The sequence below is a fragment of the Manis pentadactyla genome, chromosome 8 (assembly GCF_030020395.1).
Source record: "Manis pentadactyla isolate mManPen7 chromosome 8, mManPen7.hap1, whole genome shotgun sequence".
Lineage (NCBI taxonomy): Eukaryota > Metazoa > Chordata > Mammalia > Pholidota > Manidae > Manis > Manis pentadactyla.
In genome coordinates this window covers 5,235,183-5,261,200 of record NC_080026.1, presented here as the reverse complement: position 1 = coordinate 5,261,200, position 26,018 = coordinate 5,235,183, and positions in this window count along the sequence as shown.

The following is a 26,018-nucleotide window of genomic DNA, read 5'->3' as shown; positions in this document are numbered from 1 at the left end:
AAAAGTTTGATATTGTCTCTCATCTGCAGTTACTTTTCATGTGTTTGCTTTGTGCTTGAAGGTTTATACTTTGACATATTTTTTTGTTATCTTCATAGTGTTTTGAGGGAGTAGACATAAACTTGTGTTTTCAACCTGCCTGTGTCTTTGAGGTACACTCAGGATGAGAGAAACTATGTAGGCCTTTCAGTCAGAGGGGATTCCTTACAAGGTATTGGTTACACAGGTGCTGGGGGACTGAGAGAACAGGAAGAAAGGAACCCCATGGTAACTCAGATACGTGGAACAGCAGGAAGCAGCTTTTATTCTTAAGATTGTAGGAACAGATGCAGATGGTGTTCCCAGATCTTAGGAATTCAGAGACAGGGCCCCTGGGGACATCAAGGGGGCACAGGGGCTGGTGGCTGCACCAGGGGCACCATCTACTTTGGGCTGCTAAGGGGTGCTCCAGGGTAAGCTGTCATTGCCGGGAGTCCCAAAGACCTTGGAGCTAGAGAGCTTTACTCTACAGGGAAACTGGCAGGAGCTGTGTGCCTAGGAGAGTGTCTTCTCCCCTCATGGGTGCCTTCTTGTGGCACGTCCCACTTCCAGCCAGCTGGCCCTGAATCTGGGCTAGCGATGCAGATCCCAGCCTTGCTGTCAGCTTAGAGTCTAGAGGGATGGGCTTGGGGCTGAAAGAGGTGGGCTTTTAAGCAGCAAAGTGACACGGCCACCCTGGAGGCCCAGTGGAGGAGGGAATGAAAGTGTGCCCTTTTAGAAGGTTATTACAATCGTTTGGGGGAGAAGCTATGGAAATTGGCCTGCAGATACCAAGCAGATCAACTGGGGAATCACTTGAGAGGTAAAGCCAGTGCTATCTGGGGGACTGGATGTTGCACAGCAGGGGCAGGGAGAGGGAGAGGGCCGGGGTAAGTTCAGGATGGGTTCCCGGCATTTGATTTGGGAAGCGAGCGACTTGGTCCAGTTCTTTGGAAGAGGGCGTGCAGAACGCCGTGCGCTCGGTTTCAGGTCTGAACTGTGGGACATCCACCCGGTCAGACGGTGACTCGGGGAGGCCCCCACGCCAGAGCTCCAGGCTTGGGAGTCGTGGGCCTGTGGGTGGGACTTTAATGATGGGCATGAATGCAGAGGGAGAAGGCCAAGGGCCCTGGACAAAGCCTTAGGGGACATCAACCTTTAAGCAGAAGCCATCCTTTGAAGTAGAAACTTGCTCCCCTTAGGAAGCCCAGAGCCACGTGTGCAGTGTGTGGCCCACTGATCTGCAGCTCGGACCCTGGTGTCCTCGCGGGTCTTACCCAGAGGAGGCCCTGTCTGGTGTGGGCCATCACTGGCTGCCAGAGCCGATTACCCCGCAGCCTGTCGGAGCCCTCCGGGACTCTGTTTCTCCTCCAGGAAACGGGCCCTGGCATGGGGGCAGAGGGCTTCGATCCTCTCTTCCTGCACACAGCTGCCTTGGAACCCCAGTGCAGCTCCAGTGAATGTTCTGGATGGTCTGCCCTCTGCATCTCTCTCCTAGCCCTACAGGAGGAGTCATGTATGGTCTGTCTGCTCCCTGGAGCCGAAGTAAACACATTTCTCAGGACAGAAAGCCTGCCATCAGCCTCCCTGGGCTTATCATGGGCTTATCATGTTGCTGATTCAACCTGTGCCTCGGCCCCAGTTTGGACTGAGGTGGTGGGACAGGGCTGTCCCTCCCTGCAGATGGAACCTGGTCTAGCCAGGGTTGGCTCCTGACAGTGGGGCAGGCAGCTCCCCTCCTGTTGTCTTTGTGCTCACAGGACCTCTGGGAACTGGCCAGAGACGTGGCCTGGTTCCTGTCAAGTGCCTCCCCATTTGCTTGATTGTCCCTTTATTCAACAAATATTTCTGAGTGCCTGTTGTGGGTCAGACACTGGGAATGCTGGGTGTCCTCAGAATGTGACCACCTGAGCTGGTCACAGCAAGTTGAAAAGTGGCAGGGGTGTGTGGCAGAGCCTGGAATAGTTTGCTGGGTCCAGGATGAGGGCTCCAGAGGAGGGAGGGCTCTGATGGGGTCTCTGAGCCCAAGTTGTGCAAAAGTTGTGAGCCACAGCAAGTAGTTTAGACTGCATCTTCGGGCCACTGAGGCATGGGAAGGTTCGTAGCTTTGACATGGCCAAGCTGCCCGTGGGAAGGGCTGCACCCGAGGGGATGAATGCAAGATGGGGAGGCTGGCTACTGTCACCCAGCCTGTCTAGGAAAGACTTTCGCACACATAAAAGATGATTTTATCTACATCTGTGAAGTCATTTCTGGAAAAAAACTTCTTTCCCACCTGTTTGTTTGAAAGAAGCCTTCATTATCTAAGACTGCTGCCATAGTCCCTTGTGATAATTAGCTCCTTTTATATCACTTGCTTATACTTTTTGGGCAACCAGGCCTTTTATTAACAAAAAGATGCTCTGTCTATATTTCACAAGGCCCATAATTGCAAATGCCTCCTGTCTGTCTTAAATCCCTTTAAAATGTACCAGGCAATGGGCAGTGTATTATCTGCAGAGGACATATTTGATACTTTCCTAAATTAACATTTTGCATTTCTTCAGCAAATTGAAGCCATGAAAAATATTCCAGTAGGTTCTTATTGTTCTGTTAATTAAAGAGTTTCTCTCCTGCATATAGAAATCAATGGCTGGCGGGCTCATGAATGATCTTCCGGAACATAATGAAGACCAGATGTAAAAGGCTTTGGCAAGAAAGTTGTCGGGGAGAACTTAGGCCCAGCAGCGCGGGGGGCCGGGGTAGCTGCGGCTGTCAGGTGGGGGGCTTCTCCACAGGTCCAGGCCTGGACCAGTCGCAGGCATGAGAAATCCCTGCTGGGCTCCCTGCCACCCCAGGTTCTGGGGATGGGCTTGTCCCCCCGGAGCACACGGGTGCGTGGCGGAGGACAGAAGGTTGAAGGGACCGGAGTCTGCCGGCAAGGAGGAAGGGAGCACAGCTGGGTGGATGGCTGGTGGTGGCTGCAGTGTCCCTTGTGGTTCCTGAGGCCCCTCCTAGGTCTAACAGCAGTCTGATATTCCCTCTGATGTAACTCCGTGGTGCTGAAGTGATGTCCTCTCGGCACATTTATAAGGAATAAATCACTTAGAGGAATGTCAGGCTACACCCGCACTTGCTCACGCACAGCGCGTCTCTGGCCACCCCCTGCCTGGGTGCCCCGGCTCGCGGTCCTGCACAATCCGATCTTCCCCATCGCACCCTCCTCTGCCAGGCTGCTCCTTCACCTGAGGGAGCACCCCCAGGAAGCCCCCCAGTGGCCCCCGTGTCTAGCGGTCCTCATGGGGTGTGCCTCTGCTGTGCCCTGCTTTTCGTCCAGTCCCCCGCCGCCCTGTGACATGGTCCTGCTGGTCCTTCTCCCCTCCGGGCCGGGAGGTCCCAGGGCCCCAGATGGTATGGTTCCCCTTCTGATTTACAGGGATGCCCTGGCTCAGGTGCCATTGGGTGAGTGGGCAGAAGGACAAGAGAGGGGATGTGAGGCCTGGGAGGGTGGGGGGCCTTTGAGGTGGGGGTGTGAGGTCCGTAGACTGAATGTGTCATGTCCAGCCGGCCGGAGTGAGATCTGGGGGAGGGCTCTTCTGTGACCTTGGCCAAAAAGGATGTTTCTCTTAGTGGAGTCTCAGACTGAGAAGTGCCTGCATGGAGACTGTCCTCTAGGTGTCCTCAAGGAGATGGGCCAGGCGGGGACAGAGATGGCCCAGCCAGCACACCTGCTGGCTCTATTGTGGCCATAGTCCCTTTGCCGGTCTTTTTGGCCTCTCTGGTGCACAGTGCCCATTTTTTGTCCAGGAGCAGGGGGGCTCTTTTTGAAGCAAAGGAGCCCTGCCACGCCCTGCCTAGAAGCACCCCGGCAGCTCCTTGCCACACGCAGGAGGGAGCAGCCCCCTCACGGTGCCTGCCACACTCCGGCCTTGTGTTCACCCACACGGGCCTTCTCGTCCTCTCTCAAGTGTGCCCAGCTCATTCCTGCTCAGTCTCAGGACCTCACACCTACTGTCCTGCCGCCAGCCTCCTTGGGACACCCCTCCGTCACAGCCACACACAGTTGCCTGTGCTCAGTACTCGGGTCTCACCTCCAGGACCCCCACGCCGGCAGGGTCTCCTGGGCCGTCCTGACGGAAGAGCTGGCTGCCCCTTTGTCTTTTCCGTGGTGCTTCTCTGTACCTGTGATTATCCTGTTCATCTGTGTAAGTATTTATCACCAGGTACATACAGTTCACCAGGTAGACTGTAAGATCTTTGAAGGCAGCTGCTCTGCCTGCCTTTTATTGCATTTGCAGTGCCTGAGATAAGGCTTGATGCTTGTACATAAAATGAGCTTGGCCTCTGGACTGTGGAGAGCTCTGGAATGAAGAAACTGTTCCTTGTACCTCCACTAACTGTTTGAGGAAAGAGAACCTCATGTATAAGGGCTTCCATACATGTGGCCCAATTTCTAATATGTGGTTCCATTTTCTCCTCTTGGGGAAAGATTACACACTCCTGTCTGTCTCTTCCCTGATGCAATATTCCCATTACAACCAGAGTGGGTGTTTGGGGCAGGGGGTGGCTGCCCAGGGGCCTCGAGCTCTACAGAATCAACATCAAACTGATGGGAATGCACAACCCCTGCTGAAGGCTCCATCCATCCCAGACATGCCAATTAAGGGGGAGAAGTGTCTGCCCTGAGAAAGAATAAGCGTACCCTGTGTCTTGGAAACAAATCGACACCTGGTCGTAGGATCTATAAAACAAAGTGAGGTCTTAATAAAGCAGAAAGGAAATAGATCAAATTCTAAGACAAATGGGGTGCTCTTTGCAGTGACCTCATTCTTTCTTCCTGTTCACTCCCTCAGCTCTAGAAAGCTCTGTAATTTAAAAAAAGTCAATGTATATGGAACTTTAAATAATTGATTGATGTTTAAAGTTCTGTCAGAAAGCTCCGTGCTAAGGTGTCAAGTAACATTTAGTTTCCCCATCAAAAAGGCATTGCACAAATAGCCCTGCTGACCGTTAACACACACACAGTCTAAAGAGCTGTGGTTCTTTGTAATTACTAAATAACTAGAGGACTGTGAAACAGTGAGCTGTTTACCTGCTTCCAAGTCTGTTAACCCCTCCATGCCGCAGGGCTGGGATGTCTGTGTTTGTGTAGGGCAGGGTTGTACGTCGGAGGTGCAAAGGGGCCACGGCTGCCTCTTGGGGAGATCAATGACCTGGGGACAGTAGAATCCTTTTCTACAGAGGTAGCAAACCCCTGGGCCCCTGGAAGCACGTCTCATCACCCATGCACGGGTGTCTTGCAATTTGGAGCAAACCGAGATTGAAGAAGTGGTAAGAATTGGGAAGGGTGTATAGCCAAAGATGGGAGGTGGCCTGCTGATCGGATCTTGGAGGCATCCTGAGAGGTGGGGGGGCCCGCCGGCATCTGTGGACCATGGGGGATGTGCAGCTAGAGCAAAGGGCTGGTCTTGGGGCACATTTTAACATAATTGTGTACTTGAGGATTTTTTCTTTATGGCATGATTCTCACCAGGGTAATATTGTCCCCAAAGGAGTGAAAATTAGTCCTTGGGATACAGAAAGCTTAGATGTGAACATGGTTTGTGGGTCTCCAGGGCTCGCTCTGCATGGCCAACTCCTGCTCCTTAACATTTCATTTCTTTCAGTGCATGAAATCGGGGAGCATTGGACATGCGGTAGTCGTAGGACATTGTTTTTCTTCTCTGCCAAGCACTCCACCTACCGCCACAGTCTTCCTGTTGGTTGTCATTTATTTCTTTCATGAAATTAATTTTTCTCCTTGTAAGGGTGACATGATGATGACGGAGGCTGAGGGACCCTGCTGCCAGGAGGGGCTGAATCAGGTCTCCTGCCCGTAGTGCCAGGACACACACTAGCTCGAAGCCCCAGGGGGGGGGGGGGGCGATGAGTGGGCGTCTTGAAGGGCACTCAGGGGTGAGGCCCAGATCTCAGCCAGGAGGGTCTGCCTTTAAGACAGGGTGTCTGCAGAGGGTTTGGGCTGCCAAGGGGTTCTGACATACTCTAAGCTGGGTTGTGTGATAAGGCTTCTGGGAGGTGGGAGGTGGGCACTGCGCTGGCCCTGAGGGCCTGTGAGAGGGAGAGTAAGGAGACAGATGCTCCTTGGAGGGGCTCTGCCAGACTGTGGCCCAGAAAGCTGGGCCTCCTCAGCTGCCTGGGGGAGAGTCCAGGCTGGAGGGATGGGGTGCAGAGGCGTCCTAGACAGCGGTGGGGGCCCATGAGCTCATGGGCGGTGGGCTGCCACTGAGGCTCCAGGCACAGAGGTTGGCTCTCCTGCAGGACTGACATGGCTGGGCCTGCCGCCAGCCTGGAGCTCTGTGTTCCGAGGGCTGGAGCAGCCGTGGCACCCTCCCTCCTTCACGCCCTCCTCTGAGTGACTACTGTTCCTCCAGGACGGCCGAGGGGCCACCCCCGGGATCGGGGAGCTGTGGTCTGGCAAGGCTGATGCAGGGGAAGGAAACACCGTCTGCTCAGATGAAGCGGTGCTGAGTCATCGTTAGAGTGACGCATCTGTCCCGTGCACTCATCTGCCAAGCAGCATTCAGGTTTGCTGGTGCTCGTCACCCAGTTGCAGCCCTGGTGAACTGTCCCCAGCACCCCATTCAGGTGCCACATCCTACACCAGGCCACGGATAACGTGGACCTCCGGGGACCAGGCTGGCCCTCAGCTATTGCCCACGGCAGCGAGGGGGCAGTTCTTGCTCTTCGGTGTCTTGCTGCCCCTGAGCTTCTCAAGGCATTGTAACTTCACTGCTTAGTATGTGTTGCTCCATAAATACTGTGCAATTGAACTGAACTGAGTATTCTTTAACTTAGTTTATTTCATTGAATGCTCCCTCTGAAAGACTCTGGAGTAAAAGAGACATTTCTGCCCCATAAATAAGGCCATTTACCATAAATCTCTTATCTCTCCATCTCACACATCTCTGATGCTTTGGAATGACAATGACAGTGGTGGTATAACTGGCCTCCCTCCAGAGACAGATCAGTAGGACTGGGCCAGCGGCCGTGAGCAGGCTGGGGGGGAAGCCCATGAGCCCTGGGGTCAGAGAAACTGGCTCTGGGTGCAGATAGGCCACTCTGCTCATTTATGAAATGGTGTTAATAACTAATAAAAGTCCCAATAGTCCCCGACCTGCATACTCTAAGGACATTTGTGAGCCCACATAAGCTAATATAAGTAAAAACAGATGAGGTCTTCATCTGGGGTTTGGAAGTGTCTGGACTCCTAGCCTTTCCCACCAGGACCCACTCCTCGGGACCCTCCACCGACGGTGGGAGAGGTGGCTCCTTGGAAAACACAAAATCATTAGGTGACAACCCAAGAGCTTCTGAGGATGGTTCCCTGGGGCTCCCACAGGGTCGGGGACTGTGCCTTTCATTCACTGCTCCCCTCTGGCATCCCAGGGCTGTGAAGGCTAGAGGAGCAATTAATGAAGACCTCCATCATCCCTGTCATGAAGCAAATTCAATATGTGAAAATTAGAACTTTTCTAAAAGAAACAGGGAGGCTCATTCATAAATATCCAGCTCCTTCAATGAATTTAAAGTAGGACTTCATTTTCAAAACTAAGTTGATTTTTCAAGGACTATATCCTATTAGTTTACGTATTGTATAAATTGAGGTCCTTTGCTATTCATTGGTCACACAGGATGCCTAATGAGAGTGTGCAAATATTAAGGGCTCTTCCTCCTCTGCTGTGGAGAATTCAAGGGGGGAGACCAAGGTTAATTGCGAATCATTTTATAGAACTCCCAGAATAGTGTCATCATTTCTCATTAGTTTTCAAAGCTTTACATACAGACCCACCTACAGAAGAGGTATGGAAGCAAAGATTTTATTCCCCCAGCAAATTACCCATTCATCCTTCTGTGACTTTTTATAGTTTATGTCCTTTAAAGAACTGGTCTATTTAGTCGAAGTTAACTAGGGTGTGGACACAGCACTGTTCATAATATTCCTTTTTTATCCTTTCAGTGTCATAGGTTCAGTAGTGATAATCCATCCCTTTTTCACTTCTCATATTGGTAATTCACACCTTCTGTCCTTTTTCCTCAGTAAGCCTGGCTAGAGTTCCATCATTTTTGATATTGTCAAATAATCAGCTTTTGGTTTCATTGATTCTCTCTATTGTTTCCTTGTTCCCAATTTTATTGAATTATGTTCTAATTTTTACTATTTCTTTTCTCCTAATTTCTTTAGAATTCAATTGCTTTCCTTTCCCTAGTTTTTTAAGATGGGGGTTAGATTATTGATTTTAGTGCTTTCTTTTCTCAGGTATCTATTTAATTCTATAAATTTCTTTTGAATCATTGCTTTCATTGCATCCCACAGAAAAGTTGCCTTTTCACTTGTTTTTGTTCAAAGTATTTTCAAGTTTCTCTTGATACTTCTTTGATTTATGTTATATTTACAAGTTACTATTTACCCTCCAAATGTTTTCCAGCTCTGCTTTTGTTATTGCTTTTTAGCTTAATTCCATGGTAGTCTCAGATATTTTCTAAGATTTTTATTCTTTTATATTTGTGGAAGTGTGTTTTATGGGCCAGAATGTGGTACATCCTCGGGAATACTCATTCAAGTTTAAGAATGAACATTCTGCTCCTGTTGGATGGAGAATTCTCTTACTGTTACTCTGACCAAGTTGCTTCATAGTGCTGTATCCTTGCTAATTTTGCCTGATGTGCCAATAACTGAAAGAATGGTATTGAAATTTCCAACTATGGTAGTGGATTGTCTGTTTTTCTTGGTGGTTCTATCAGGTTTTGTCTCATGTGTTTTGACGCTCTTTGACAGGTTTATAGGTTAACAATTATTACGAATCCTGGGAGAATTGACCATTTTGCATTGTGTGTTGCAGTAACATCTGTTACTTTAACTTTCCTTGTTCTGAAGTCTGCTTTGCTTGAAAAAAGCTACTCGAGCAATCTTTTGATTAGAGATAGATCCGTATATATTTCTCCATCCCTTCACTTTTTTCCCTTGCTTTATTGAGATGAAATTCACGTAGCATAAAATTAACTGTTTAAAGGCAAACAATTCAGTGGCATTTAATACATTCACGCTGCATTGCAACCACCACCCCTGCCCATTTCCAAAATACTTCCATCCCTCCGAAATAAAACCTTGTACCCATTAAGCATTACTTTCCGTTTCTCCCTGCCCCCAGCTCCCAGCCCCTGATATTGCCAGTCTCTTTTCTGTCACTGGGATTTACCTATTCTGGGTATTTCATAAACAGAATAGAACAATATGTAACATTTTGTGTTTGGCTTCTTTCACTTAGTATAATCTTTGGGAGGTTCATCCATGATGTAGGTTGTATCGGTACTTCATGTCCTTTTTATGGTTTAATAAAATCCCTTGCATGGATATACCACATTTTGTTTATCCATTCATCCAGTGATGGCCATTTAGATTGTTTCTATCTTTTGACTATGGTTAATAATGTTGGTATAAGCATTGTGTACAAATTTTTTATGAATACGTATTTTCATTCTCTTAGGTATATACTTACTTGTGGAATTGCAAAGTCTTATGGTAATTTTATGTTGAACATTTTGAGAAAGCACCAAACTGTTTTCCACAGTGGCTGCATGATCTTGCAGTCCTGCCAGCAATGCATGAGGGTTCCAATTTTTCCAAATTCTTGCCAGCAATTATGTTTTTGTTTTGTTTTCATTTGTGTGTGTTTTATGGTCATCCTAATGGGCATGAAGAAATATCTCACTGTGGTTTTGATTTACATTTTCCTAATGAGTAATGCTAGTGGAATATTTGTAGGTCTTCTCTGGAGAAATCTGTTCAAGTCATTTGTAATAATTTAGTGGGGTTTTCTTTTTGTGGTTGAGTTGTAAGAGAACTTTATATAATTTGGGTTCTAAACCCTTCTCAGTTATATGTTTTTCAATATTTTCTCCCATTGTCTAGACTGTCTTTTCACTTTCTTGATTATGTTCTTTAATGTACAAAAGTTTTTTTGATGTAGACAAAGTCCATTTTATCTATTTTTCTTTTATTGCTCCTGCTTTTGAGGTCATATGTAAGAGTACATTGTCAAATCCAAGGTATGGAGATTTACCTCCATGTTTCTTCTCAAAATTTTATGGTTTAACTATTATATATTGGGATTTGATCCATTTTGAGTTATTTTTGTATATGGTGTGAGGTTGGGGTCTGACTTCATTTATGGATGTTCACTTGTCCCAACATAGGATGGTCTTAGCACTATTGATAAAACCCAATTGACCATAAATGTATGGATTTATTTCTGGGTTATCAAGTCTGTTCCATTGTTCTGTATGGCTATCCTCATGCCAGTAGCACACTGTTTTCATTACTTTAGACTTTTAAGTTTTGCAACTGGGATGTGTGAATCCTCTTTGTTCTTCTTTTTTGATTTTATTTGGGTATTTGATTTGTTTACAATGACATGTACATCTTAAGATCAGTTATTCTACTCTTACCAAAAAAAATGCTGCTGAATTTGTAGATCACTTTTGGGTATTACTGCCATCTTAACAATATGGAATCTTCCAATCCATAAACAGAGTATATCTTCCTATTTATTTAGGTATTCTTTAATTTCTTTCAGCAATGTTTTGTAGTGTTTAGTGTACAAGTCTTTCACCTCTTTGATTAAATTTATTTCTGCAAATTGTGTTATTTTGGATGCTGTTTATTATTTGTTGTACATGGAATTGTTTTCTTAATGCTCTTTTCAGATCATTCTTTGTGGGTGTATAGGAAGGCAGCTGATTTTCATATGCTGATCTTATACTCTGCAAGTTTGCTGAATTTGTTTATTAGTGTTAGTATTTTTTTGTGTGGATTCTTTAGAATTTTCTCTACATAGGATCATATAATATGTAAATGAGTTTAGTAATTATCAATTTTATGTTGCTAATTATAAATTTTACATTGCTAAGTGGTGATTTTTTTCCCCCTTTTAAAGAGGAAACTTCATACTAGAAGGCAGTAAATTTTCTTGAGGATAATGTTGAGTCTGCAAAGGTTGGTTTTTAGTTTTGTTAGAGTGGGTACAGATGAGCGTTTTTCAGCCAGGGTACCTAGCTGAACCATACCGTTAGGTTGAAAAATAGATATGAGCAGCTGGAAAAGGGAAGATAAGGTTCAAAGAGAAAGCCCCTCAGGTAAGGTGCAAAGAAAAAGCCGCCTAAACTGCCCAGGGAGGGGGTCCCATGTGAAGACAACAGAGGCTTTGCAGGGAGAAAATTTCCTCCCCAACCAGACACCACCAGGGGCACAATTGACTGGAACTAAGAACTGCCCACATCACCCCTCAGCCTGGGGAAAGAACATGAGCACCGAGAGCGCTGGTTAGATAGAACCCCACCTTGTCAGCACAGAGGCGCCTCCTGACAGAATGCAGGAGATGAGCCTCCGTCCTAACAGATGGAGGCCTTTGTCTCCCCTGGCTCTGGCCCACCCCTCCCTTGGAGGGTATTCATGTGACACTTCTGCGCTGCTGGGCTGTTGTGTCTCTGCCTTTCAATTTTTTGTTGCAGCGGGAACCAGAACCAAGAAGAATGAACTCAGTCTGTAACAGTACAACACAAAAAATGTTTCTAGTGACTTTTTGTTCTCAGTTTCTTGATGATAGTACATAACTGATACCATTTTAGATGCACAACAGAAATTAACTCATTATGGATGCTGTGGGGCATTAGCACACAATTCCCCTGAACAATCTCAGTAGGAGTTTCAGTTGAAGGCCCTTTGGCTGGTTGGAACTTCAGCATCCCCCAGCCCTGAGTGGCATCTGAAATATCTTCATCCCCCAAGCCCAGAGGACTGCTCAATGCCAGGTCTTCAGGTTCTCGCTGTGAGCGTGTCCTGCAAATTCCAGGTACTGTGGTCGCTCCAAGCTCCAATCTGTTTCCTCTTCTGAGTAAAACCCCTGCTCTCTGTCTAAGTCCCTTTTTTTGTACAAGATTTTGGAACGTGCTGCCCTAGAGAAAGCTGGCCTGAATGGAGGTCACTCTGTGTGTTTCCTGTTTCTCAAGGACCACAGCCTTTACTATCTATTGCCCAGTTCTCAGGAAGGATTGCTTTATATAATTTGTTCTGGTTGCAACTGCTTAAAAAGGGAGGATGTGAATTCAATGTCTCAATTATTTAAAAAAATACCTCTCACCACAATTTTTATTATAAACACATGTTTTCATTGATATGAATTAATAAAGAAAATTATAAAATAGAAAATAAGAATTATAGCCAAGACATAATCACTAATCATGTTTCTATTTTTCTCTATGTAGATTTCTTTTCTTACAGTTGGTACAGTACCATATAATACATATAATTTGAGATAACACCATTATCACATAACATTATATTATGTGCATTTTACCTTACCATTCAATTATATATTGCTTGGAAAACCATTTTAATGACTATATTCCATTTTTGTGAATGTACAAGAATATATTTGCCTTTCTTTAAATGATAATTTGTGTTTTCTTTATCTTTTATTTCCTTTTTGAAAAATAACCATAAACAGTGACATGAGGAAAATCTTTAAGTTTGTATCTTTATCATATTTCTGATAATTTCCTTAGAATATTTTATTTTCCTGTATTTATTTTAATAAATAATGTGGTCATTTTGATGCATATTGCTACATTTTCTTCCAAAAAGTACCATACCATTTTTTCCTTAACCAGCATAACACAAGTGACCTGATCTCTTGAAACATTGTCCATTGGGAAGGGATATAAAGGAGTTTAAATCCCAGGTTTTGACATCAGGTTTGGGATTAATCCTGGATTCCCAGTGCCTAGTTATAGCTTTGGGAAAGCCCTGTAAATGCTCTGAATCTTCACTTTCACCTGTGAAATGGGAGTAATATAATACCTGCCACTTAGGGTTTTACATGAAATAAAATATTAATAGTGATTGTATGGCACACAAAGCATGAACTAGTATTAATGTTTTAAAGATAGATAATTGGATGGGAAAAACATGACATCTCAGTGTTTGGAATTCTATTAATTTTTTAAAAACCTGTAATTAAGCTTCATGGAGGGGACCCTGGGCTGTGCTGGCAGCAAGCCCATTGGGAGTACCCTCAAGACTGCACCTGCTCCTGAGCTTACTCTTGTCTTTGCTCTTCCCAGAGGCTTTCTGCATCATGTCTGGCATCCTTTCTCCTGTGTCTGGAATTGGTTGGTGCGTGTCCTGTTGCGCATGAGCTGGTGGGCGCACACAGGGCGTGGGGGTGCCGTTCCCTTTGTCAGGGCCACAAGCCCCATGCAGTCAGATGCTGGGAGAGGGGCTGCGTCACCTGGGAGGGAAGGGCTTAAGGTAGATGGTAAAGCAGCAGCACTGTGGGGGTGACGACAGTGTGCAGATACGCGCTCAGGAGGCAAGCAGGACACAGCTGCCACAGGCAAGCCCGGGCTGGGGAGTGTGGTGGGCCACGTCACATCAGGGATGGCGCACGGGCTGAAACTTTGATCCGTGTCCTGATCCATCAGAAGAAGTTAGTAATCTTCGATTGCAGGGTAAATAAGATCACTAGTCCAAGTGGCTGTGAGTAAGCACTCAAAAATGGGTTGCCAGTGCTCCAAGAAAATAATCATAATTTTTTTAACTTTGCATAATTCTACATTTCAGTTGATGTTTGCTGTGAATCAGGGGATTTTGGACCTGGGGATGATGAGGGTGACCATCTTAGCATTGAGGAGAGGAGGAGACAAACACTATCGGACCATTGTTTGCCAGAGGGCTGAGCACCGAGGAAGGACCTCCACTGTTGCCTCAGCAGTTAGGGAGGGCTTCTCAGAGGAGGTGATGCCCTGAGTTGTTAACATCACCCAGGAGAGGCAGCACAGGGTGGGGGGACTTTTCAGCCAGGGGAAGCAGCATAGCTGCTGGCCCTAGTTACTCAAGGACTGGGCTTGGTGGCGGGTTGGTAAGAGAGGACAACAGTGCATGAGACAAGGCTCACGATGGGGAAAGTGTGAGCGCAGGGCTGGGGCTTCACCACCACATGCCTTGGTCATTCGTTGGGAGGTTCGCTTACAGGCATTCCAGCACCTGCTGTCACTGGGGAGGGATGGCAACCAGCCGCTGCCTACAGGCTAGGCCCCCTGACAGCCACCTGCCATCTTATACCTGGAGCCCCCTTTGCTGCACTTCAGGTGAGAGTCTGGAAACAGGACCTGGGGTGAGCAATACAGCCTCCCGGCAGCTTGGCAGATGCTTGTCCTGTGTAGGAACAGATACAGGGATGTGTTGCTGTCCCTGCCCTAATCCTTTGAGTCAGGATCCACCTCATTTCTTCTTTTAAAGAAATGTTTTTCTACAGGCAGCCATGGCGCCTCCCTGAGCACAGCATCGAGCAGGGAGCTCTGCGCTGCGCTGGAGCAGAAGAGGGTGAGCCATGGTGCTTTCTCCAGGGCGGAGGCATCCCTTCTCTGGGACTGACTCTGGGTTGTCTTGTCTTGTATGCAGGCTTCACCTGGGACACCCACTGCAGTGTAACTTGGCCGTCTGCTTGTGTTAATTCATTTATTTAAGCCACTACCACTCACTGAGTACCTTCCGCCTGTAGAGCTTTATGCTGGGTGTGGGAGATACAGGCATCAATACCACACCTTCACTCCTCACAAGCTCACAGTCTAGACTGTGTCACATACATCACCAGAGGCTAAGCTAAAATTTATATTTCAAGGCTCCACCCCTAGACACTATCCGTGGTGCTGGGGTGGGCTGGGGGGAGCTGCGTTTTTGGTGAGTTTGAGTCAGGGGGGACCCCAGAGCACAGTTTGCAAAATGCTGGTGATGAGCCCAGAGTTGTTTTCCACTCAGCTCTGAGCACCTGTCCTGGCAGAGAGTAGGACTCAGCATGACTCAATGAATGGTGTGGAACTGAATGGAGGAGACAAAGCCACTGAATGTTTGGCTGTGACCATGGATGAAAACCAGCCAGGGCAGGTTGGATGGATCACGGAGGCTTCCTGAAGGAGGGCGGCTGGAGGTGCACTTGTAGAGGTAGAGAGAGATGCAGAAGCAAATTCTGATGAGGGGATGGCATGCGCCAACTTGGAAGCGAAGAATGACGTACTGTGCAGGAGGCGAGAGACCTGGGGGTGCATTCCGCTGGCCTGGAATCTTCTGATTCTTCCCATTGCCTCTCATTGTGTGTTTTTGGACAAATCACATTAACTTTCAGAGTTTCACTTTTTATTCCATGTTAAATCTTCTACACCATTTTTCTTCTTTGTAAAGTCGATCACATGTGTAGGCCCATTAATAAGATTGGAAATTTAATGAAAATACTAAATTCAGCCAGGAGAGCTAGTTTTTGCATACTGTGATGCAGGTGTCCTTTGCCTTTTCATTGTGGGCAATGTGACAGCTCAGTGTCAGGGTTCCTGTTTCCCTGGTGCTGGGAGCCATTTCTGTTTGACAGGAGTCATAAATCTTCTGCCTGAGAGGGACACATATTATTTCTTCTCCCAACTCATTAGCCAGAAGTAGTCACATGACTTCAGACACCCCCCACTCCCGCAAAGGGGCCACCAACTGCAATTCTGCTGTGTTCCAAAAACAGCTAATAAACAACACTAAAGACCACTACCCTCATTACGACATTCTAGACTAGCAATAGATTCACCCAAGAACCGTGGAGTCGGTATTATACCATCATCTGGCTTTGACTGTTTTCTTGATAACACTGATATCAGACCAGTTATTTCTTTGTAGCTAATCTCTCTTTTCTCTCTTGCTGCTTTTATGATCTTCTTTTTGTCTTTGGTGTTCTGAGGTTTCACAATGGTGTTTTTGTTTCCATTTTCATTTGTCCTGCTCAGGTTCATTGTGATTCCTGAATCTGAGAATTTATGTCTCTCATCAGTTCTAAAAAAAGTTCCATTCCCCATCCCTTGAGTATTTCTTCTTTTCAATGACCTATTATCTATTTCGGGAACTCAAATTAGATATTTGCTTAGTCTACTCATTTTATTTGACTTGTCTCTTAATCTGTTATATTTTCCATATTTTTCTGTCTTGCATCCTGGTAAATCAGTTCTATTTTTGCTTCATGAATTTTCTCTACAGTTGCAAATACTCTGCTATTTAAATAGTCCTGTGAACTTCTCATTATTCATTAGATCTTTTATTTGTAGAAATAGTATTTAGTTACTTTTCCTATCTTGCTAGTATTTTCCCTTATCTTTTTATATTGTGGTAAAATACACATAACATAATATTTATCATTAAAGTGTATAATTCAGTGGCATTAAGTGCATTCACAATGCTGTGCCGCCATCACCACCACCTAGCTCCAGACGGTCTTCACCAGTCCAAGTGGAAATGCTGTACCCTTTATGTAGTCATTCCCTGCTGTCTCCTCCCCTCAGCTCCTGGCAAACACTCTTGGGATTTGCCTGTTCTGGAAATTTCATATGAATGGAATCATACAAAATATGTGCTTTTGTGTCTGCTGTCCTTTCACTTAACACAATATTTTCAGGGTTCCTCACATTAGTATGTATCATTACTCCACACCTTTTAATGGCTGGGTAATATTCCATTGCATGGCTAGACTACAAACAATCCATTCGTACATTGATGGACATTTGGATTATTTTTACCTTTTGGATATTGTGAATAGTGTTGCTATGAACATCTCTGTACAAGTTTTTGTATGAATACGTAGTTTCATTCTTTTGGGTATATTTGGACGAGTGGAATGACCAGGCCATATGGCAATCTTGGGCTTTCCCTTTTGTTTTCCACAGTGGTTGTTATGTTACAATCCCAACAGCAATGTATGAGAGTTCCAATTTCTCTGAATTCTCCCCAGCACTTATTTCCCATTCTTCAAAACTACAGCCTTTGTAGTAGGCATGAAGTGGTATCTCACTGTAGTTTTGATTTTCATTCCCTAGTGACTAATGCTTGTTTATCTTTTGTATATCTATTTTGAAGAAATGTCTATTCAAGTTCTATGTATTCTGGATAGTAAGCCCTTACCAGATATGTAAGTTGCAAATATTTCTCATAGTCTGTGTTTATTTCCCACTCTCTCAATAGAGTCTTTCAATGGATGAGTGTCTTTTAACTTTTGATGTTCGATTTATCACTTTTTCTTTTGTTGTTTGTGCTTTTGGTGTCATAGTGAAGAAACCATTGCGAATCCCAGTTCATGATTCCGTGAGTCTCCAAGACTTTGACTGTTAACGTGCAATGTGACTCTCCCAGATAGTATTTCTAAACATTGTCAATGAAGAACCAGCTTCTCCAGGATTTGCCCAGTGCCTCTGTTCCTTGGGAAACACAGGGTGGGGGGCAGGGGCTGGACTTGGTCAGGAGCCTTGGGGTGAGTTGCCCCCACACTTACTAGCTGAGTGGCCCCAGGTAAGGCCTGGGTTGCTCTAAGCCTCAGTTTTCTTATACAAAACGGTTAATAATCCCCACATATTACCTAATGAGAACACATGAAGGCTCTTAACCTAATGAAGAAAGCTGCAAATATGACACATTACAAGCTCACTTACCAGTCCCCTCAGTGTTGAATATTTTTTGTCCATTGTGCAAGGTTTTGCTGAACCCACTGTGAAGATGTAAGGCTCTGAGCCTATGGAGCTAAATGTTAAAAAAAAAACTCACAGATACCTTATAAATATGGTCCTATCAGCAGTCAGGAATCTTTGTTTTCCTGGCTCATTCTGGGTCCAGATTAGGGCACTTCATAGTTCTGGGACTCCCAGGGGCACGTCGTGGGGGCCAGGAACTGGTCATCTCATCCACTCCCCAGCCACCGTCTCCTCTCCTGCTGCTCTGGCTCAGCTGGCCTGACCTTAGCAATGCTCAGGGTCATGACGGTTTTGTCACTGTTCCTGCCAGAGCTGCTGTGGCTGGTGGTGCCCAGAGCTGTCCGGGCAGCCAACACCTGACAGGGAGGAATACCTCACCCTCTCCCCACCTCCTGGATCCAGAGGTACCAGAGCTACCCATGGCTGGGCAGCACTGAGATGCCCAGGTTCACACATTCTTTCCGGGACAAAGGCCTCTTCTTGGCTGCCTGCGATTGGCCCTGGAGAGGCAGCCTCTGGCCTGTGCTCGGCTCTTAGGCTGTCCTCACCATCCTGTCACCCCTGGACCATCACTGGTGGACCTGGGGCACCGGCATGGATGGGGCAGGGGCCTGGGAGGGCAGCAGGCAGCTGCATTAAGTCATAAGCACCTGGAGATGGGGACCCAGCAGGGAGACAGGGAAGGATAAGGGCCTGGTGAGGTGTCAGGTGAGGTGTCTCTGAGCCAGCTCTCCACCCAGGTTAGGTGCCTGGTGTGAGGCCCTGGCTGTGGGCACTTAGAGGCATCACCTGGCAGGGCACATGAGTTGGCAGGCGTCCTGACCTGCAGGAAAGTTAACAGGAGACCTGCCCAGGTTAACCCCTCAGGCCACCGCTGAGGTGCAGTGATGAGGAAGATCTCAGGAAAACTGAGGAATAAACGTGCCACTGGCACCTTTTCTGAGATGAAAGATGGTTGGTCTACTTAACTGCCCTGGACAATTTATGCCAGTTTCTCCAACCCTACACAAATATACTGCATTTCAGTAGTCTCCTTTCCTCCTGATCAGGTGATCTGTTCATACTGCTGGCTTCCAAGCTCAGGGCCCCAGTAGATGGCTCCTGAGTTGTGCACTTGTGGTTCTGAGCACCACCTTGGGAACGTGGGATTCTGTAGGGAAGAGACAATATGTAAGTGGCATTATCCTTGCATTTCAGGGACAGAATTTGCTAGGTAACTGCTGGATTGACTTGTGCATATTTTGTGGTTTTCACATCTACAGTCCTAAGTAAAACTGACAAGGTTGCGTGCTGTTTTTATGTGCTCCCTTATCTAGTTTTAGAACCAGGGATAAGCTTACACCTTCTGCTACATTTGAGCTTATTTTGTTATTTTTTTGATCTACATTCTTACATGAAAAGCTTATTTCATTGATTTCTGATGTTTTTATGTCTAATAATACATCTGTGGTTATGAATATTCTTCTGAGATTCTCTTTGACCATGACTGTAGGTTCTGTTGCCTGGTAAAACATTGTTGTTCCTCTGATTTAAAATTTTGGTTTTAATTTCTTTTTAGCCTAAGAGTTCTTGAAAAGCATTTTCCTTTTATTTTTAGAGCTAATAGATTTTTGAAGGGGCTGCCTTTTGTGGTCCATATTTTTTTACTGCATTGTGGATGATGGTTGTGAGCCCCATGATCTGTGCCTTAAGGAATTGTTTTACATTTTCTTTTGTCCTTATATACATGGCCAAATTTTGTGATTATATGGTTTTCTTGAAAATGATGTATGTTCACTACTAATGGAACAAAATTCAGTATATAATTTGAAAATCTATCATCTGTCTGTCATCAGTATCTAGCTGTCTTCTATTTATTATTTATCCTCTATATCAATCATCCATCATCTGTATTTGTCATGTATATCTATCTATCACCTATTGTATTCAGAAGTCAATATGTATGGATTTGGACTGGCCATGGGCAAAGGAAGGAGGGACAACTTACAGATGATTTCAGGATCTGGCCTGTGTGCGTGAATCGATGGAGGTCCCACTGAGGGGGGGACACCGGAGGAGGACCTGGCTAGTGTGGCCGGCTGAGCTCAGCTGGACATGCTGAACTGGAGGTGCTTTTGCAATACCCCAAGGAGGGGCTGAAGAAGGGCAGGATGGCAGGCCAGCTGGTCTGGAGGCCACAGATGAGGTCAGGACTGGGCACAGAGGTGGAGGAGTCACTGGCATGTAGACGGTGCCTGGGCATGACTGGGGTTGTCCAGGGCAGGGCATCCAGGAGGAATGGGGTGTAGAGTGGCATCTTGAACAGCTCACACATTTGTACTCGGGGTCCAGGGAGGGGGGTGCAGAGGAGGCTGAGAAGCAGCTTGGAGATGGGAGGTGTAGAAAGACCGCTTTTGCAAGATGTTGACACAGAAGCCAGGGGAGAGGAGGTTTCTGGAAGAGTCAAACGCTGCTGAGAATCAACTACGTTGTCTTTGCACTTTTTTTTGGTGTCATTTTGATTAGAATTCCTAGGGACTGATATTGTTAAACTGTTGCTTCCTTTTTGTAGCTGGGAATTTTTTCTTGCTATAATTCAAACCATCTTTTCTATAAAATAAAGATTTTTAAAAGAACTCTCTGGAGGCACTTTGTTAAATTTACTAGCAGCTGAAGTGGGTACTAGAAATGTAAAGTTCTGCTAATGAAAATTTGTGTGGTTGTAGAGGGTCAGGGGAGGGAAAGGGGGGTAACATCTGCACAAGGCCCTCGGGGCCATTCTACCATTTATTAATCTTGGGGTTTGTCATGTACCTTCAAACACGATTTGTCCCTGTACCTGTTAATCACTGTTGATGATGGCACGTGTCTGAGATCCAGGCAGGGAGCTCTGTGGTGAGGATAGACAGACAGGAGCTCACCAGCATTAACCATGAAAAAATGGTAGTAGACACTCCATTTAACATTTCATTTAACGGTTTTAATTAGCTTCACCTTGGGTGGCATATGCAGTTTAGATAATTCACAAGACAGGGTTGGAGGACAGGAAAGGAGGACAGTAGAGGGAAAAGAGCACAAGCAAATTGATTTTCTTTTAGAAAATGCAAAAACAGCTGGCGGAGGTTCCTGAAAAACATGCCCTCGTAGTGTTTATGCCAGAGCTTAGAAAGCCCTCAGAGAGCCGTCATTTGGCTTGCTCCCTTCACTACACAGTGGGGAAAACCAAAAGACCTGGGAGGCAGTGTGCTGGGCTGAGGTCACCTGTGTCCTTGAGAAAAGCAGGCCCTGGGACTCAGGTTCATCACCACCCAGCCCAACACACTGTCCCCAGCTCGGCAGCCTGTGTTTGACCTCTGCTCCCCTCTGAGCATGCTTTTCCTCTGTGTTGACCCTTGTTCTCTGTGCTCACCTGTTGTCCTGTGATGACCTTGACCTCAGACCTCACCACCTCTGCCCTTGGAGCAGGGGTCATGCCCAGCCTAGCCCAGTGCCCCTTGTAGAGCTGATCCCAGTGTCCACAGGTCTGCTTGCACAAACATGTCTGCTCCTGGCTTCGACCACAGCCCCCTGTGTGTGCCTGGCTGAGTCCCTAGAAACTTGCATCTCTAACTAGCAAGAGAAGCTGGCACCCTCTTCTAGGGCCCACGCAGGCCCAGGACGGGGCACTGCCGGCGTGGGAGCTGCCCACAGTGAGCTGTTCAGTGTGCAGCACACGCTCGAGCTACCGCTGGGCTTGTGTCGGCACCGACTTTTGGAGCATAAAGCATGTGGCTGCTGTTCCAACTCCACCTTCTGAATCTTATGCAAATGGTGTTCTGTGGCCTGCTTTCCTGGAAGCACACAGGGTCAGGGATCCGGGAGGTGCAGTCTGGCTCACAGGAATGGGCATGGCACAAAATGCCGCAGGAACACCAGAAGAGAAAGTGGTATTTTAGGGAAGAAGACGACTGGTTTTGGAGTGTTGAGCCTCAGCTGCTTCTGGGGCCTGCGAGGAAGACAACTGGTTGGCAGAGGACATTTCTGTAACTCAGGAATAAACTTGGGAGAGATCAGAATAAAAGTTGAGGACTTAAAGGATTAAGGTTGTTTCAGGCAAGAAAGACCCTGGAAAGTCCTGGTAATTCAGAGGCATCGCTGCATAACGAGCAAGCCCACGGTCTCAGGTGCTTGCGAGAACGCTGATTTCCGGCTCATGTTCTGTGCTGCTGCTGAGGGTGGTCGCCTCTTCTTGGCTCTGTTCAAATTTGCCCTAGTGTCTCCTCCTCCTGGGTCCTGGGTCCTGCCTGAGAGAGCGCGTACCATGGGGGACTTGCCCTTTCTTGTGATGGGGAAGAACAAGAAGAGAGCGGCATTTGCTTTCAAGCGTTGGTTTGGACGTGGCATATATAACTTGTGTTCCCTTTCCATTTGCCAAAACAAGTCCTGGGGACTTGCCCATCCACCTTCACGCATTAGCATTGGTTCTGGGAGGAAATCTCTCTAGGCATTAAATGGGACTACTTAACTGAATATGAGTTGTAAATAATTGATTGCTCTCCTAGGTGGTAATTTCTAAAGGAATCCTTCCATTTTCTTACTAATCCGTGGATGCGATGAAGAGGACCTGACTGCTAATGCTGCTGTGTTGAGGGCCCGCTTCAAACACTGCTTAGGAAGCACCGTGCATGTGTGCGGCCTGGGCCACATGTGTGTTACAGGCCACACAACAAAGATATAAAATTCAAGGAACTGTTTCTGCAAAGAACAGGCCAACCAATCCCATGTGGAGGAGAAGAGGGGGAAGTTTGTGCAGAAAGTGGTGGAGGAAGGGTCAGAATTGGGGGTGCCTTGTCTCCCAGCGTTCTGGGGGTGGTTTGGGGAGAGGCCCTGTGTGGTCACATCTGCGTCAGGGCTTGGCAGATGTCTGTAAAGGGCCAGAGAGGGAACACTTTAAGCTTTGTGGGCCATAGGATTTCTCGTAGGGGGTGCCATACCCAGTTGTGCTGTGTAGCTCATAAATGAATGGCTATGGCTGTGTTTCAATAAAACTTTGTAAGACGAGTGGTGGGTCAGACTGAGTTTGCTGACCTCTGGAGGCAGCTGCACATCAGGAGGGGCCCAGAGGGCTGGGGGTAGGGCAGGACCCCAGCCTGGGGACCAGAGAGGGTTCTCGAACAGCAGGTGTTGACGGCCGGGCCATGGAGGTGTCCCACCTGGGCCCTGTGACGCCAGGGAGCCGCAGGCGCTCTCCTGCCCTTCAGGCAGCCTTGCTGCTGGGTGGCCAAGAGGGAAACGCCGCTTGCAGCCCTTGCTCTGCTGTAGCCTAAGTCCGCACAGCACCTCTCCGTCTGATGTCGCTGCCTCAGGGCTGGTGCCCCTGACCCCCGGGACAGGCCCGTTTCGTGGGTGAGTGCCCTGGGCCTGGCTTCCTGTCCCCGGCACCTCACGTGCCCAGAGCATAGCTCTCCGGGTGAAGGGCATCCTATTCCAGCCACCCTGATGACCTTCCTGTAGGTGCTAGCCCCACCCCCACCCAGCAAGGAAACAAGGAAAGTTGGGTGGGGGCATGCTGGGAGTCTGGGCTAAGTCCGGGGGGAAAGGGGTGCGGCCACCTAATGGTCACAGAGCAGGTAGCGGGAAGAGGTCAGAGGCCCAGCAGGCGGCATCCCAAGGTGGCCTGAGAGGCGAGCCTTGTGAAGCCCAGCTGGCTTTGCAGGAACCGGTGGCACGGCCCCCGTGCGGCCTCCTGCAGAGCTAGTCCAGGGTGGCCGCCGCCCTGTCCCTCCTGGTCCGTGGAGCTTAGTGGGTCCCAGAGGGCCCCTAGGGCAGCTCCTCTGGCTCTGTTGGCCCTGTGGAGGGCCGGGTGACCTCTTGTCCCTCACAGTTCTCAAGTCAGTGGTCCAGGGGCACCCGAGTAGCAGTGCGACCTCCAGCCATGGTAAAGAAGTGGTACAGACGGCCAGGAAGTGGGCTTCCCAGCAGCTGCGCCTTGGTCTCTGCGGGGCAGGCAGCCCCCTCCTCCCCTGCGGGAGGTCCTTGTTCCCCCTGAGCAGGGCCCCGGGCTCTCCTTCCTCCCTTTCTCAGGGGGCCGGTTTTGGGTGCCTTGAAGGACAAATGGACTTGCTAGAGGGCAGTGGATGCTTGTGAAACAATCAAATAAGCACTAAAAAACTACAATAAAAGACGTTACAAAATAAGCCCCCCTGTGGGGGCCCCTGAGGCTGGCCTCCGCCCGGCCCTGCCTGGGCAGCAGGGGCTGAAGCTGGTCTCAGCTGTGGGGCCCAGGAGGCATACTTCTCACTTCGGATGAGTTCTCTTAGTTTTAATAATAATAATAACAGAGCACAGCCTTCCTTGGTGTGAAAAATGCTCTAAGACACACCCCTCCACAGACTGAGAACAGTGATAAATGGGAACGGTATGTGATTGTGGACAAAAGACCCCTTCAGAACGGGGGTGGTAATTTAGAAGAATTTTTCCAAGAAGCACAGGGCTTGTCCTGGTTCTCCCACTGGGCTTTACACTCTGGAACACTTTCCCCAAGCCGTTGTTTTTCCGCTGAGGAGGTTTCTTCCTTTCTGCCTTTTATTATATTGTAAAATAGCTGGATTACTGGAATTTTGAAAATCAAGTACGCACAACAGTCTGAGGTGTGGCAGCTTGGATTATTTTTATAAGCGGAAGAAGCCCCCGGGGCTCCTTCACGAGCCCCTCCATTCATTCACGAATGCGTCCCTTCCCTCCTTCTCCCCAGTCACCGCCCCGCGGCCGCCTGCCCCTCGCCGAGCAGCGGTTCTAAGGATCAGGGTGCGTGGAGCCGGGAGGCGTGTGGCCCAGCCCAAGCCAGACGAGGTTCTCAGGTTCTCGGTGTGGCTGTGAGGGCGGGTCTGGGCGTCTGTGAGTGAAGTTCAGTGGGCCCCGGCCCCGGAAAGGGGAGAGGTCGGCAGGGGTGGAGGTGGCGCTGGCACGGGGCCCTTCGCCAAGCCTCTGCTCTCCCGCATGGTGTTTGCTGTGCAGAACCAGCCCTCAGGCCGCCTCGGGTGGGCCGGGCAGGAAGCTGGGGGAGGCCCCCGGTGGAGGGAGCAGGGATTTCAGCTCCGCTCCAGCAGGCGGGGCTCGCTCTTGGGCCCCCCAGGGCTCTGGCTGGGCCGCAGGGACGTGTAGGGAAGGGCAGCCACCTTTGTTAGGCTCCTTTCCCGGGCCAGCCGTGAAATTCATTAAGGGCCCCATGCTCAGGGGGTGCCCGTGGGCAGGTTTTATACACGAGGAGACCAGGGTGGTCAAGCACAGAAAGCGGCTCAGAGTCCTGCAGAGAGCATGCCGCAGGGCACCTCAGGTCCAGGCATCTCGGTGCACAAACAGTGCCCCTGGGAGGTGACCGTGCCTGAATGTGCACCGGGCGCTCCCTGCTCCCCACACCTGCTGAGCGTGGGGGTGTCGGTGCGCAGCCAGAGCCCTGGCATCCACGCTGAGCTGAGCGTCTGCTGTGGGCTGGGAAGGGCCTTACAGGCAGGGGTTTCCACATGCGCAGGGCCTGTGGGTGCGGAAGAAGCCCGATTCCCCTGCTGTGGGAACCGTACGGCCTCTGTACTCAGACGGGGCGAGCGGGGGAAGCAGTAGCGTGTCCCAAACTTGCGGGTATTTCAATTCAGGGCTCCAGGAAGAGGCAACGTAGCTGCCTGAGAGTCCCGGAGCCTGCCCGTGAAAGAGATCGGCGCGCAGCCAACTCCAGAGTCCGCTTCATGTGTACACACACGCACACGTATGTACGTAAGCACTGTGTAAGTGTATATACAGAAGTGGATTCTGTAGTAAGATGTATACAGTACATATGCAAGTTGTTATATATGTATATACCATGCAACACACATGTATACATATGCGTATATTTATATACATGCACATAACACACGTACATTTACACACACATCATAGGCAACACATGTGTACACATATGTGCACACATATGCATACATATCATATACTGCACCCCAAACACACACTTACCTTCCGTGTTGTTCTGACACTAACTCCTGTCCCTCCTCACTGTAGAAGCGCTGCGGCTGGCCGTGCTCGAGCTTGTCCCCATGTGCCTCCCAAGGGCACCCCTAGGCATCTGTGGCAGATGTGTCACCTCCCGAAGCATGCTGTGCTCGTATCGCACCCAGCGCCCACCCTCGTCTGATGGGTGCTGCTGGCTCACGCAGTGCATTCTGAATGACCGCCAGCTGGACTTCCGAGCCTCAAGTAGTAGCTTAATCTACACGAAGTTCACTACAAATGCTGAAATGGAAAGGGGTTTGTGCCCCTCGAGGCTTGCTCCATAAGGCTATCGCAGCCTCCTGGCAGCTGCTTTGCTCTGTGCCCCTCTCTCCCACATTGAGGTAGTAGAGGAAATGTTTACTGACTTCCTTTTGTCAGGAGGGAAACAAGCTCCAGCAAGCTGTCCTTTAAAA